The sequence below is a fragment of the Moschus berezovskii genome, chromosome 8 (genome assembly GCF_049115385.1).
Source record: "Moschus berezovskii isolate FMDL1 chromosome 8, NW_MosBer_1.0, whole genome shotgun sequence".
NCBI lineage: Eukaryota > Metazoa > Chordata > Mammalia > Artiodactyla > Moschidae > Moschus > Moschus berezovskii.
The window spans coordinates 3,171,639-3,187,521 of NC_142467.1; the positions used below are offsets into that span (position 1 = coordinate 3,171,639).

General features: G+C 36.0%; 1 protein-coding gene and 1 pseudogene across 2 annotated transcripts in view; both read left to right on the forward strand.

The window, feature by feature from the left end:
* The window catches only part of FBXL17 (F-box and leucine rich repeat protein 17), a 526,365-nt gene that overhangs the window by 83,183 nt on the left and 427,299 nt on the right, over positions 1-15,883 (forward strand). The window lies entirely within an intron of this gene.
* LOC129558735 (large ribosomal subunit protein eL8 pseudogene) lies at positions 2,847-10,988 on the forward strand (annotated as a pseudogene).

Sequence of the window (15,883 nt, forward strand, 5' to 3'; positions counted from 1 at the left end):
AGGGATCAGTCCAAGAAAAGATACTAATGGTGGATTTGGGGGTGCCCAGAAACAAAGTCGTTTTCTGTATCTATTTGGAAGAACACTCAGACTTCCTTGGAGCGTTCCTAAGGAAGAACATTCCTAAGGAAGAGCGTGGAGAGAATTAGTGGTAAAAAGTACACGAGGAAAGGACAGATAAGTTTGTTCAGTGGGATCAGAGGCAGAATGCAGTGATTTCAGCAGTGCTTATCTTACCCTCACTCCCTTTCCCCCTTCAATCCTAAAGTTTAATTATGTTAACTTGGTCTGGAATTACGCCCGATTCAAAACCAGCATGGCCTGGTGAAGTTCACCTGAAGAAGTTTGCTGACAAGTTTAGCTCGGAGGTTAAACCTCAGCCAGCAGCAGCAGATAGTGAAGGACAATCATCTGTGGACTTTTCACCTTTGGATTGTTTAGCACATGTGTAAGTGAGGGTGCTTGTAAGTCACACATAAACTTTAGTTTAAACCAAAGACACGTAAGTCCCACAGTGCGATGCTCCTGTGATGGCTGTTTAATATGGCAGTTAGAGAAGGGCCCTGCAGTAAAACTGAAGAAATACCCTGACATGCATAATTTGTAAATTGTGAGTTCAGTTCAGTTCAGTTGCTTAGTTGCGACCGACCCTTTGCAACCCCTTGAATCACAGCACACCAGGCCTCCCTGTGCATCACCAACTCCCGGAGTTCACCCAAACTCATGTCCATTGAGTCGGTGATGCCATCCAGACATCTCATTCTCTGTTGTCCCCTTCTCCTCCCGCCCCCAATCCCTCCCAGCATCAGAGTCTTTTCCAGTGAGTCAACTCTTCTCATGAGGTGGCCGAAGTATTGGAGTTTCAGCTTTAGCATCAGTCCTTCCAATGAACACCCAGGACTGATCTGCTTTAGGATGGACTGGTTGGATCTCCTTGCAGTCCAAGGGACTCTCAAGAGTCTTCTCCAGCACCACAGTTCAAAAGCATCAATTCTTGAGCCATCAGCTTTCTTCACAGTCCAACTCTCACATCCATACATGACCACTGGAAAAACCATAGCCTTGACTAGACGGACCTTTGTTGGCAAAGTAATGTCTCTGCTTTTTAATATTCCCTTCCGAGGAGTAAGTGTCTTTTAATTTCATGGCTGGAGTCAGCATCCGCAGTGATTTTGGAGCCCAAAAAAAGAAAGTCTGACACTGTTTCCACTGTTTCCCCATCTAACCTAAGGGTTAGGAATTGTGAGTAGATACTTCTAAATTGGTTTTTTGAAATAGTTAAAAATATCTCAAAGTTCTAGTGGAAATTAATATTTTATTCTTTCAATTTATTAGAATATTTCAAATTATATATATTGTAACCACAGTTAGGTTATGTATTTGAAGCTATAGAGTTTGAGTGGTCAGTTTCTGACATAATTAAACATTTAGAAATATAGATATCCTGATGGGATCATTAAATGGAAATAAGGTAGTTAAATTTGGGGCAGAGAATTTTAAAAAAATGGTTTCTTAGAGTAAAAATAGCTTTCACATTTTGTAATGAAGAGATACTTGGGTAGTCAAGGAATGATTAGGTCATAAGGGTCAGGGTAAGTGGATATGTGGTAAGTGCTTTTTTCTTAACCTCACAGTCCTTTGGCAGCTATTAAAGAAGGAAGCCCACTCACATACTACCTGTTTTGTGAAACCTTGCAATTGTAAAACTGATTTTCTATAGGAAATTCTATTTCAGAAAATCCTGGTCATGCTCAGGAAGACCTTGAATTTTCCTCAAACAGAATTATTTAAAAGTAGCCCTTAATGCACAAAAATTCACCTGCTTTAAAAAAAAAAACACACCTTAAATATTTAATTTATAGACTGATACTTTGCATTTTGATACAAATTTTCAATTTTAGAAAAACTTTTTCGTGATTTTTAGCCATCTATTGTACATATTCTAAATAGAATAGTTTTCATTTGAAGTGTTGGATATAGAACTTGGTGTCTTAAATATAAACGGGTAAGAGGCAAAGAATCTTTATATTTCTTTATTTTATTTTTTTTAAATTACAAAGTCAGTACATCCTCACTAAAGAAAGCTTGGAAAACACAAAGCACAAATGGCAGAAATCACAGATTGCCCATAATCCATAACACAGAGGCAAATAAATCAAGTTATATCTGAGTGAATGTTCTCAGTATTTTTTTATGTAAATATAATTTATATTTTCGAAGAAAGTTATACGTAATTTATGGCTTCACTGATTAATATATTTTGAACATTATGCCACAACAAGAAATAGTCTTGTAGAACATTAGTTCTTCATGGCTGTGAGGTATGTTTATTTGGTATTTAAATTGTTTGTTTTTTGCTCTTTATGGTATGGTTCAATGAATGTCTTGGCGCAAGCATCTTCATAGGTATCTTGATTATTTCTTTTGTTTTTAAAGGATGTAAAATGCAAGAATATCTTGCAAATGGCCCCTTTTTCTTATTATGGAAATAACACATTGATTGGAACTTAGTACAGAAAAGTATTTCTTAAAGTATTTATTTTCAGAGTTTTTGCAACTCCATAATCTACTAGTAACAGTTTGGTCAACTGCATTTTAGATTTGTTAATGTATATAGGCAGCAGATATTTATTTTAATATAAAAATGGCTCCTATTAAGCGTTGCTTTGTGTAATCTTTTTCCAAATGATCTCAAACGTATTTTTCTGTTAGTAATTACAGGACTGTGCTATTATTTTTAAAAGCTATTTTGTAATCCATTGTGTTGATGTGCCATGTTTTGTGTAACTATTAGTGCATATTTAAATTGTTTCTTACTTCTCATTATTATCAACATCCCTGAAATAATGAGCTATTGCTATATCAGTTTCTTCTTTTTTCTTTCAATTTTGTAATTATATCCTAGGAATTTATTCTGAAAGTTAAAATTTGGAGTCTAGGGGATATTTTTAAAAATTGGTTACCTGTTGGCAGAATATACTTAGGATGAGTGGTTGTGTCAGTTTGTACTCTTACAGTATATCTGAGTGATCATTTCCCTGTGTCTCTTCTAAACCATTTGTTATCCATCTTTTAATTCCCAAAAATCAGTTAATGAACAGTTGTGTTCATTAAAAATTAATGTTACCTATTTATTTCCTTTTCAAAGCAAAATAATTTTCTCATCTATTAAGGGCAAAGGGTGGAGGAAATGAGGGCAAAGGGTGGAGGAAATGAGGACAAAGTTACTGCTAAATAGCAGCAAGAGGTGCCATACTGCTCATTTAGATTCTTTTAGGGGCTAAGCAGTTTTAAAGAGCAACTGCTTATATTCCACAAGGGAGGTACCCCCAAATTAGATTAATATTTCTATTACAATTTCTATAAAGCAAAATCTGTTTTGACTGCAGAACATACTAGCAAGAGTCAGGGTTATATGTAGTGTTATGGAGGCCAAGTTGGTTTGAATTTCTGTTCCACTGCTTACTAGCCATGTAATCTTGGGCAGGCTACATAAACCTCTCTGAACCATAAAATGGTAATAATATTTTCCTCATATAATTGTTTCATTGAGAATATGTATGTGTGTATGTATGTGTATATGGGTGTGTGTGTGTGTGTGTGTGTAATATGCCCAGCATAGTGCCTATACATTCTAGGTACTCGAAAAATGAAAATCACCATTATTTGTTGTTGTTCCTATTCCTGTTACTATTATTTTTACTACTACTACAATCACCATTGTTACTTTTACTGTTAGTACAAATGTTCTTTCTCAGTCCTTAATTTTACTTGATATAAATTAAAAAACGAAAAGCAGGATAGTGAGAAATAGTTGTAGTAGCAATTTCCTTAGGCATATGGGGTATAAAGGGGACAAAGTTGTGTTTCTGTCAATTTATAGGAACAAACAGAACTTAGAACATGAATTTTTAAGGCAGTATTCACTGATCAACTAATATTTAGGAAATGATGTCTTGTTGCTATGTCTCTCATAGCACATACTACTTAAATAGTTTTCTTGTAAACTGCATAAACACACAGACAAAACTTAAAGCAAACTGGAGGTCTTAGAACCCTTATAATGGTCAGTCTTTTCTTTATTCCTCGATGTTTCATAACAACATATCTCAACAGAAGCTGCTCATTACAGAGAAGATACCTCCATGGGTCAAGATTAAAGGTAATTTGTTACACAGAGTATTTTGTCTAGTAAATCTTATTGTCTACATATTGGCCAGTTGCTTTCTTTCAAGGATCACTTATAAGCAAATGGAAATACATATGTTTAACAGAATCAAGGGTTGATATTTATAGAGTAAAATGGGATTTTACTTATACTACAAAGGAGTTAACATCTTAGACTAGATAACTGAAGGTCACTCATTACAATTTAAACCTTTTTTTAAAGGCAGTCTTTCTAAAATATCATGTTAAAGAGAATGTATGAAGATAATTAGCCTTTTCTTGGTGGCTCAAGGTCATCACTGTGAGTACCAGTGACATCACTGTGTTCCATACAGTGATACACGCAGGGATAATTGAAAGGGATGGGGTACTTGACCTGATAGTCAGTGGTTCCAGACTTATTACTTTTTAGGTATACTATCAAAAAGGGAAAGTGTAAGTACTGAAAAATGACAGCTATTGAGAAAGGCATAGTCATTAAATGGCAAGGGGCAATTACTAGTGTCAGTGTTTTGGATTTTTTATATACTCACAAGTGATAATTAGAGAAGAGAGTATGAAGGTTCAAGTTCTTTTTTATATAAGAACTTCAAATTGCACTTAAAATACTATGACTCAGCAGTCTGTAGACACTGATGGAAAAAAATGTGAGCTTTATTCGCTCTACACAGGATGGTAAAATACTTGACAAACTACACAGTGAAATCCCCTTCACTTAAAAAAACTAAGAGTCGCTCTACGCCAGCCCTTCAAGATGCCGAAGGGAAAGAAGGCCAAGGGGAAGAAGGTGGCCCCGGCCCCGGCCCTGGTGAAGAAGCAGGAGGCCAAGAAGGTGGTCAGCCCCCTGATCGAGAAGAGGCCCAGGAATTTTGGCATTGGACAGGACATCCAACCCAAGAGGGACCTCACCCGCTTTGTCAAATGGCCCCGCTACATCCGGCTGCAGCGGCACAGGTCTCTTCTCTATAAGAGGCTGAAAGTACCTCCTGCAATTAACTAATTCACCCAGGCCTTGGAACGACAAACAGCTACTCAACTGCTTAAGCTGGCCCACAAGTACAGACCAGAGACAAAGCAAGAGAAGAAGCAGAGGCTGCTGGCCTGAGCCGAGAAGAAAGCTGCCGGCAAAGGCGACGTCCCCACCAAGAGGCCGCCTGTCCTTCGAGCAGGGGTCAACACTGTCACCACCCTGGTGGAGAACAGGAAGGCTCAGCTGGTGGTGATCGCGCACGACGTGGATCCCATCGAGCTCGTGGTCTTCCTGCCCGCCCCGTGCCGCAAGATGGGGGTTCCCTGCTGCATCATCAGGGCAAGGCCCGGCTGGGGCACCTGGTCCACAGGGAGACGTGCACCACCGTGGCCTTCACACAGGTCAGCTCGGAGGACGAGAGTGCCCTGGCTAAGCTGGTGGAAGCCATCAGGACCGATTACAATGACAGACACGATGAGATCCGTCGTCACTGGGGAGGCAATGTCCTGGGGCCGAAGTCAGTGGCTCGCATCGCCAAGCTGGAAAAGGCGAAGGCCAAAGAACTGGCCACCAAGCTGGGCTGAGTGTACACTATTGAGTTTTCTGTACATAAAAGTAATAAAGATTCTTCTTCTTAAAAAAAAAAAAAGATTCTAGTTGAATAAGTTAAATAATAATAATTTTTAACATTTCAGTGCAAGACTCTGTGAAGCAGTGTATGTATATTCCTTTGACTCCTTTAATTCTCACACCAACCCTGTGAAGTCAGTACTGTCATCATCTCCATTTTCCAGATGAAACTTTTAGCACAGAGACGACAGCTAGTGAGTTTCAGGGCCAAGGTTGGAATCTGGGCAGTGTGACACCAAAAGTCCAGTGCTCTCTGCCATCTCTGTTACAGCAAATTGCTGAACCTAGTGAAAGCACCCCTTTGAGACCTTTATCCTTGAGTAATGTGGGTCAGACAGCTAACCACCAGTGTAACTGTCTCATTCATTTCACAGCTTAAATCTTTAGGTCTAGTTGAGGCACTATTCTCTCTGAATATTTAAGTGCTCACAGAATAAAAACAGTGATAAATATATACTATGTATACATTTTTCATGAAAATGTATAAAGACTTAACCCTCAAAATAAAAGGATCCTCTAACAATACACAAATTCATATATTCTTCTATGTACGTAACTGTGAATAAGAATTAAAAATCTAAATCTAGTGGCTCCTGGATATAGGAGTCTGCTCTGAGTACTGTAAGAGTTCCTTAAATCATCATTCTGTCAGTGAAGCCTCTAGGAGTGGGTTTTGATATAAATTTACTGGACCCAATTTGACAGTTTTTTGAAGTAGGAATATAAGCTGCTGCTGCTACGTCGCTTTAGTCATGTTCAAGTCTGTGCGACCCCATAGACGGCAGCCCACCAGGCTCCCCTGTCCCAGGGATTCTCCAGGCAAGAACACTGGAGTGGGTTGCCATTTCCTTCTCCAATGCATGAAAGTGAAAAGTAAAAGTGAAGTCGCTCAGTCGTGTCTGACTCTTAAGACTGCAGCCCACCAGGCTCCTCCATCCATGGGATTTTCCAGGAATGTAGGCTATCAGATGTATTACATAGCAAAGGTCAATATTGTCTTAAGAAACTTTAGTTTTAGAAGTTGATAGATAAATGTATGGATGTTTCTGTGGAGGTTGGTCTAAACAGTTCGAAAAGGACCATTTAACAACTGCTTGAGTTCTGACATGAGCTGCTTCCTGTATGCTGAAACTGCTGGTAATTCTCTTAGTCATCTTCTCTTTATAAACCAATATTTTCAGTTCAAATTGAGCATGTCAAAACCCAGTGGAACTAAACTCATTATCTTACCTAGCTCCTTCTTCTCAGTCTGTTTTTGCGTTATGTTCTCACTTTGGGGTAAAATCCCGAAGTGTTTTTTCCTCTCACATAGGGCAGAAACCCCACGCTCTCTAAAATGGTCATCAGAACCCCTCTTGGCTTGGTTTCTGCTAGGCAAGCCTTGTTCCTGCTGTGTCCTCACAAGCCCACTCTGCCTTAGCTGAGTCCATGTGTGGTTTGTGGAACATGCCATTCACACTCACTTCTTCGTGCTCAAAATCCTCTTTCCCCTGTTTCTCTTCAGGCTCGTATTGTAAGACTTGTTGATTTATGACAGCTTTTTGAGGTGGGTATTATTATCTCCCCATTTTTCAGAGAAGGAAATTGAAACCTGGAAGGTTTACCTAAGAACTGATCAAGTTTTTCTCTTGGGAATTAGAAATCGGAAAAAGTGGACCATTTTTTTCATAGAAAAATTCTATTGTAGGTCCTTCAGTAGAGGACCAGTTTCAGATGGCAGTGTTAATTTTTTTACTTTATTATAAAGAAAGATTCAGGAGGTCTCAGTGTGCATAGAGTAGGGAAACTTTTTTAATCAAGCGTGTATAGAGGGTGTGAGCTGAGGTAAGAGAATAAACGCTGAGTGGGAGAGGCAGAAACCGCACCTAGAGAGGAGCTGAAGGGCTCTTCCGGTGCCCACGTCTCTTCACATTCTCGTGTTGATAAGTGTTGAGATTTCCTTTCTCTGGAGTTCATTTGAATTGTTTTTTTGTTCTTGGCAACCCAAAGGGAAACGTAAAGCAACATGTGTGTTTGTGTGTACTTGCCAGTTTAGTTTCAGTTGATTAGAGGAACTCTTTTTCAATTGATTAGAGGAACTCTTCACTGAAAAGTGATTGTATTCCGTAGGTTTATTTATGAGTTTGATTGGAATCTAGAAAGTGGTTTCTCATGAAAACAATTATAAGTACTAATAATGTTCTTTGCTTAGTTTATAAATGTGGGGTTAACCTATTAGATTTAACTACTAAAAGTTATAATGAAATAAAAATAGATAACACTACTGAAATATAGTCACTAAAGCAGAATCAATAATTCAGATTAAGACTGAAGTAGTTTTTCTTGAATGCTGGTACTTGAAAAACAGATTTAATTAAAGAAGCATAAAGTAGTAGATATAAATTTGGGTGGAAATTCTGGCTGCTTTGTACTTATTTAAAATAGCTATATCGAGAGAGTGTTTAGTGTTCCTGATAAATTGTTTTGTGTTTAAAACCTCAGTACAATTAAAAGGGCTGGAGATAGATGTCTTGGGGTTGTGAGAGAGACCGAGGAAGGAACTCTGTCTGATCTACCCTCCGTGGAGAGCCTCTTTCTGGGGACCAGACCTCCTCGGGTCCCTGCGGGTGTTTCTCTGGCTGCGCTGGGCCTTCACTGCTGCTCCTGGCTTCTCTCTAAGTTGTGGCGAGCGGGGGCTTGGCCTTGTTTTGCGGCACTGCCTTCCTGTTGGCGGTGATTTCTGTTGTTGCAGAGCACAGGCTCTAGGGTGTCAGGCTCAGTAGCTGTGGTTCACAGGTTCAGTCGTTAAGGTGCCTGGGCTTAGTTGTCCACGGCATGTGGGATCTTCCCCAACTAGGGATCGAACCTGTGTCCCTTGCATTGCAAAGCGCATTCTTAACCAGGGAAGTCCCTGTTCACTGGTTTTTAACCTCTTTGGTTTATGGACTTCTTTTTACACTCTTAAAATTATTTAGGACTGTAAAGAGCTTTTGTTTGTGTTTTGTTGACCTTTGAAATAAAAAATGAGAAAATTTGAATATACAGTTGTATAGTTCACCATTCATCCATTTACCTCATCACAGGTCATAGAGTTTCTGAAGAACTTCACTGTATATTCAGAGAATGAGTGGATATAACAATTAATGTGTTAATATTATTATTCAAATAGTTTTGACATTGCAGATACCCTAAGCAGAGAATCCCTGGACCAAACTTTAGAAGTTGCTTCTATAGTTAAAACATTTCAGTTTTGAATTTCTTTACTGTAAATGAGAGAAGCCTTTAGTTGAAGTAAAAATGTATATTTTATGTTGAGCAGTCTCATATCTCTCAAATCCAGAGTTATTTTCCACAGTGAAATAAAGCAATTTGACTTGTCTTTGCATTTAGTCTTAAATTAGAAGACCAAACTATGGAAAAAAGAATGGGTAGTATTGATTGTGGGAAGTGTGTTTGTGTGTGTGTGTGTGTGTGTGTGGTGGATGTGATCTAGGCAGGTGGAATCGAGGTCATACTAGAAGTGTGTTCTGGGGATCATTTTGCTCTCTGTCTTTAGCCATAAGTTACGGTTCAGTGTATGGCTGTACTTCCATATCTAGTAGTTTAGAGGCTACAGTTAGTAAAGGGACTATATTTGAAGCGTTTCTCATGTATGGGAGAATCTCATGATCTTTCTGAAGCCTTATGGAGAGTGTTTATATTAAGATTTCATCATTTTATGTTGTTGCTACCACTAGTTGGATCTAAACTATGCACTTGAATGTAATGGTTGAAGCTGTACAATTTCATGTACAACAGTTTTCTTGCAATGGTAGTATTTGTACCTTTAGCTATTAGATTCTCTCTTTTAAAAACTGAATGCAAATCTTGGTAACGTGTTTAGTTGTGACATTTTGGGCCTAAAGTAATTACGTGACTTTTTTTATAAAATGAAAACTTATTCTTAACTATGAATTATCACTGATTTGTCTTTTAGCATCAATTCTTCTTAAAAATGAAACATCTGTGAATTCCATAGGTTACCTTATAGAAAAAAAACTGTTAGTGTATATGTAAAAGATACATGTCAGTTTCTGAAAAAAATTTTTTTTGTATTAAAATACCCCACAAAATACAAACATTTTATTTCTTCAAGTATTATTTAAACATAGTAGAGCATTTAAATTAAAAGATTTCTTAATGGTTCAGTTGAGTTTAAAGGTTTGATGAGATTAAAAAGCAGAGACATTACTTTGCCAACAAAGGTCCGTCTAGTCAAGGCTGTGGTTTTTCCCGTGGTCATGTATGGATGTGAGAGTTGGACTGTGAAGAAAGCTGATCACCAAAGAATTGATGCTTTTGAATTGTGGTGTTGGAGAAGACTCTTGAGAGTCCCTTGGACTGCAAGGAGATCCAACCAGTCCATTCTAAAGGAGATCAGTCCTGGGTGTTCATTGGAAGGACTGATGCTAAAGCTGAAACTGCAATACTTTGGCCACCTCATGCGACGAGTTGACTCACTGGAAAAGACTCTGATGCTGGGAGAGATTGGGGGCGGGAGGAGAAGGGAACAACAGAGAATGAGATGTCTGGATGGCATCACCGACTCAATGGACATGAGTTTGAGTGTACTCCGGGAGTTGGTGATGGACAGGGAGGCCTGGCTTGCTGTGATTGATGGGGTCGCGGAGAGTCGGACACGACTGAGCGACTGAACTGAACTGAACTGAGGTAAATTATTATCTTAATTGCAGTTATTTAGTTAGAAGAAAATTTTCAGTATGTAGAAATTATATTTTGTAAGCATCTTAATTTTTTCAACACTTCTCTCATCTTAAACAATGATAAGCTAATTTACTTTTTAAGAAGGTTAATTTGAAAGTGATTATTTCCTCGGGTTAACTCACTTTGTGAGGCTTCTAAGACTAGACGCCTGATTAAGGTCAGGAAGCAGTATGTGTTTCCAACTTTAATTTTGGAGTTTTGTTTGAAATGGTTATTCCATAAATCATAGGTGAATCTCCATCCACCTTTTTGAGAGAAATTGCTCTTCAGTTAACAATATATTGATGTGTTCATGAAAGTATTTTTGACTGCTGATGACTTTAGAGTCATATAGGGATAATCATTACCCTATCTTTGTTTCTATTTTAGTGTAAACTTTTGTTTTTCCTGGGATGTGCTTGTTTAGTTACATTGACATCTGTATTTTCAGCTAAGTTAGCCTTGACCAACTGCTTTATTGATTGGTCCAAATTTGTGGCATGTTTTTCAGAAAGACTTATGATGGGTTGGCGCAAAGAAATGTCATATTCCAATCACGACATGAGAAATGGTTGGATTCCCTGTCCTACTAGGAGGTATTCTTAAAATTAGTTATCCTGTTATATTAATATTGTATCTACCACTAAGAATGAGAAATACCTGAATTTGTTATTAGCAGACTTAAAAACATGATAGATAATTGTAGATCCATAGAAGTTATCTTTCTCGAACTGATGTGCCAAAGATTTTTGGATTCCCAATTTTTTATGGTTCTCCTAAATAGAAAAAGTGTCTCTTAGTTATTAACCCACTCCATTTATACTGATACCTAATACATATTTTCCAGGAATAATGCAGTTTTATTATTTATAATTCATGCAAGAAAAAGTATTATTTCTCCAGTGTTTGTCTATTTTCTTGGGGTTGGATCTATGGTAATGCAATTAAAAATACAAAACGTACTACAACTAATTTCCATTGCATTCACATAGTAGTTAATACAGTGTTTACATTTCTCCCTGTTGGAATTGTCGCTGAAAGTGCTGCATATGAAAGATGTAAGAATCTTGCAGCACGGACAAGCTGTAGTAATCGTGTGCTAAACGAAATTTAGTAAAATTGCTGGCTTAGATTTGTTTTGCAATTCAAGTGATGCCAACAGTTTTCCATGAAAAAAACTGCTTTGTTCTTAAAATTTCCTGTATTAATATGAATTTTTAAAGCTCTTAAACTCATCATAGATTTTTATCACTTAATTTTTCTGTATAATTATGTACCCCCTCCATTTTAAGACAGGATAATAGAAAACTGAGCAACAAAGCCAAAGGTCACAGAATTAATAAGTGGTGGAAATAATAGAATTCAAAGATCCCGGAGTTTTGTCTGATTCTTTTCTTAAGATCAGTAGACAAAAATCCAGTAAAGAGGTAAAATTAAAATGCTATAGTGGTTACTCCAGGAATCAATTTCATTTCAAAGAAAAAAAACCTTAGTAGGTTGATTACTTTTTATTATGTTCATGTATATGTATACTACATTTTACTTTCTATAATCTGGCTATAGAGTATATTTTAAACTATGAACATTTAAGCATATATACATATTCTTTAATACTCATTTTACCAGCTATCATCTTTTTTGTAAGTCATTTTGAGTCATCGGTTTTTTGGAACTAGGGGAATTTTACCCTTATATGTAAAGCAATTGCATATAGACCTTCTTTATGAAATTTGAGGTAATGAAAATGTAGCCAGAACTACACATCTTTACTTTCCCCTTTCTCTTTGTTGCCTGTTTTTGTGTAATAGAGGCTCAGTGAGTTATTTTATACTAATGAATCATTTTTAGGTCTAGGAGCTGCCCTCTTGCTTTTCTCAAATTGCTACCATAGCAAAATAAAACTAAACAAAACTTCATAGAATAAATACATCTCTTCTGTATATAGAGCACTGTTAAACATACTTTACAGGGAAAAAAGAACTCCATATGGAGATGATTAAGTAGTATAAAAGAAACAGCTCTTTTGTAGTTATTAATTTTTTAACAACTGCCCTATAATACATTAGATCATTTGGTCCACACATTTAATTAAAACCATTATCTTTCTTTTTGGAAGCATTTATTATACAGTTCCAAAATTGTTCATGAAAACAAAATCATGAATCTACTCGTCTCTAAATTGGGTCACTGAACAAGCAGTGTAAAGAAAGCGTGTCTCTTTATAAAGACTCCTTCATTTTAGATTGGAATATGTTTTAATTTTCAAATGAATTGGAATTTGCTGTAATTTTTTTCATCAAATATAATTGTATCAATTTAGTGAAACTTTTGAAACTTATTTGAGTCCCTGAAAGTTTTTTGAATCAGAGATCTAAACACTAAATCATTTAATTTAAACAGCACAACCAATGAGTCATTTAAAATGTGTTTTAAAAATTAAAAATGAGACACTGATACATATCTTTGTGGCTTTAAAATTTTTAAATTCTACTTTAAAAATTATACTAACTCCAAACCGTAATCAGAATTCTTTGTGAGAATGGACACATTCCTTTTGAGCTTTAAGAAATTCATTTTCTGAAACTTTAAATGTAGGGGGTAAACTTGGCCGTTTAGGTTCATTTACCCATCACTTCAGATGTTCTGGGAAGAAATATCTAATGATTTTTCCATGACATCTACCCTTTTTTTCAGATTCTCGACTGACATTTTATCGTGTTATTGTGTTCCACGCTATTTAGTTCCTCCTGGATCCTTCCGAATTTCATATGCACTGCTTCAATCAGCTCCTGCAGAGCGGATAACATACCTAGGGACCCAGGTCTTACTGGACAAGCAGCCAATCATGAACAGGGGCAGACTTGGCCTTAAATTTTCATTCTTTTTTTTTTTTTTGCATTTCAAAGTATAGATATTCATTTTATCTATTAAAAAGTAAAACCTAGTAAGTGTACTGTAGGGAATATTTATCTTACAAAGGAAGGATTATGTAGAAATGAGCCCACCTGCTGGTTTTACTTTCCTTTTCCAGTAATGTTTATATTGTAACTTAAACATTTTTCTGGCTCTACAAATTAGGTCTATCTTTGTTTTCTAGTGCATATTTCTGTTATGTAAACCTGCTTGTATACATATGAAGAAAACCAATTTGAAACATTTCTGTTTATGCACAAAGTATACTTTATTGGTATCTTGGGCAGAGGGTAAGAGTCTCACCTTTACAAGGGAAGTAGAAATGGTGGATTTGCTTATGGAGCTTTAAATTATGTAGCTGTAAATTGGGAATTTATCCTGTATGTCAGAAAGATACAACTAATTCTGCCATCAGTTTAAAAGAAAAATAAGATTTTGGCGAAATCTTGTCTAAGTGGTTTTAACACTATTAGAGAATTTGAAAAACTGTTATAATAAATCAGCCTGTTTTAGAATAGAAACATAAAGTTGGGGTTACTGTTTCAGATGTATGTTCATGTGAAAATTAGGTTTCAGTATTGGCACTTAGGTATCAAAGGAAAATATGGTATATTTGTATTTTAATGACATACTGGCACTATATAAAATGTTAATTTTTAAATCAGTGAGCCAGAATTTCAGTGTGGATATGGAAAAAGAGATTGTCATTTTATAAACTGCAAGAATAAATATGTGTGTTTTTAAATACTGAAGTATTCAGTTTTAAATTTTTGCTTCATTTTGAAAACATGTTAAGACATGTAAGAACTAAATTAGACTTTTAATTAGTGGTTAATAGCAGTGAATAAATACACCTGTCTAAAAGTTAAAGAATGAGTGTAGAGTAAGACTTCTGACACTTTAAAATTCTGTATGAGGAAGACAGTACGTTATCAAGGAACACGGTGTGTTTTGTGTTGATCATTGCTGTTTTAAAAATGTGTATGTTCTGTGATGACATTGTTTCCCATGCCTTAGGCTGAATTTGAGTTGATGTCTTCTTAACATGATGGGTTAATAACCAGTGGCATTTAATTTTTGTAACGCAAAACTGAAGGCTTTAGATGTTCCCATAAAACTTGTATGTAAGCCTCTTGGAATTGTCTTGTTCAGCGTTTGGTTTAAACCCATTTTACCCTGCTTTACTGCACTCCCTGTCACGAGGAGAGGAGCCACACCCCCTCCTTGTTTTAAGGCAGTTCATAGAAACAGTAATTTTTCTTAGTGTCATAAATTCTTTTTGTTTTTTGACATTTAGAAACCAAATACCATATGCCGTTTTTCTACCTTTGTATTAAGTAGCAAGAAGACTATTACATGAATAGGTTAAATTTAGGGCATTTTCTATATATATGCTATATTACTGCAAAATTTCTATAGTACTTTGTGTTTCTTTCTCCCAAAGAAGAAAAGAAATTTAGTTATGTAACATAAATTAAATTTGTATAAACCCCACTTGGGCATTTGTGGTACTGCAAGAGTGAAATTGTTTCATCATGGTTCAAATAAGAAGTAATTGCTTTTGGTGAGAATAGCTTACATTTAGAATCTGCCAGAAAATTGAGTCTTAAGCTGTTTTTACATGTAAAGAATATAATGCCGTATAGAAACCTGAATTTTAAAAAATAGGCTGATTCTATTTTAGCCAAAAATCTTAGTTTTTTGTTAGTTTTAAAAACTTTCTAGAAAAGGATAGAATGTTAAGTATTATACTTAATAAGAATTCTAAAGCACGATTTAAGCCAGTATAAAATGACTTTAGTTATTTCTTAATTTATCACGAATACTGGCTAAATTTTAAAAGTTTATTTCTGTGTTGTGTAAAATTTTACAGTATTGAAAGTTACTTTTTAAAAGAAACGTTTCAGCAACATTTTAAAAACTTTTAACAAAGTCTTCATTGGATGAATGGCAATCAGTATCAGTTTTAAAATCCTTTTGCAAATTACTTGTAACCAAAGTAATTTTCTTCTGCACAGTACAATATTTAAAATAAAGTTTTTGCATTGGATTTTTTGACGTTTGAGTTTTAAAATGGCCACGTAGTCTTAAACTGATTTCATTGTGTTGGATTCTTTACTATTTGAGCCACCAGGGAAGCCCTTTTGGAAATGCTTTGGGGAATATTCTCTTTATAAATGGAGATTGAGCACCACCTGTTGGTCGAACTAATGTATTTTAACTTGTGAATTCAGCAAAAATGTTTTTTGTTTTAATTGAATGGTTGCATTCCTTAACTGCTGATGTCTTATATATTATATAATGCTGTCATAGTATAGATTTATGTCTAAAAGTTATATTCATGAAATTCACCAGAATGGCTTATTAAAGATTATAAAATAATGCACCTTTACCACTTTTACTATTTAAGTTTTCATCACTTTGCTCTTTGCCACTGAATTAGAAAGTTACCCTTTTTTAAGGAAGTGAGTGGTCTCAAGG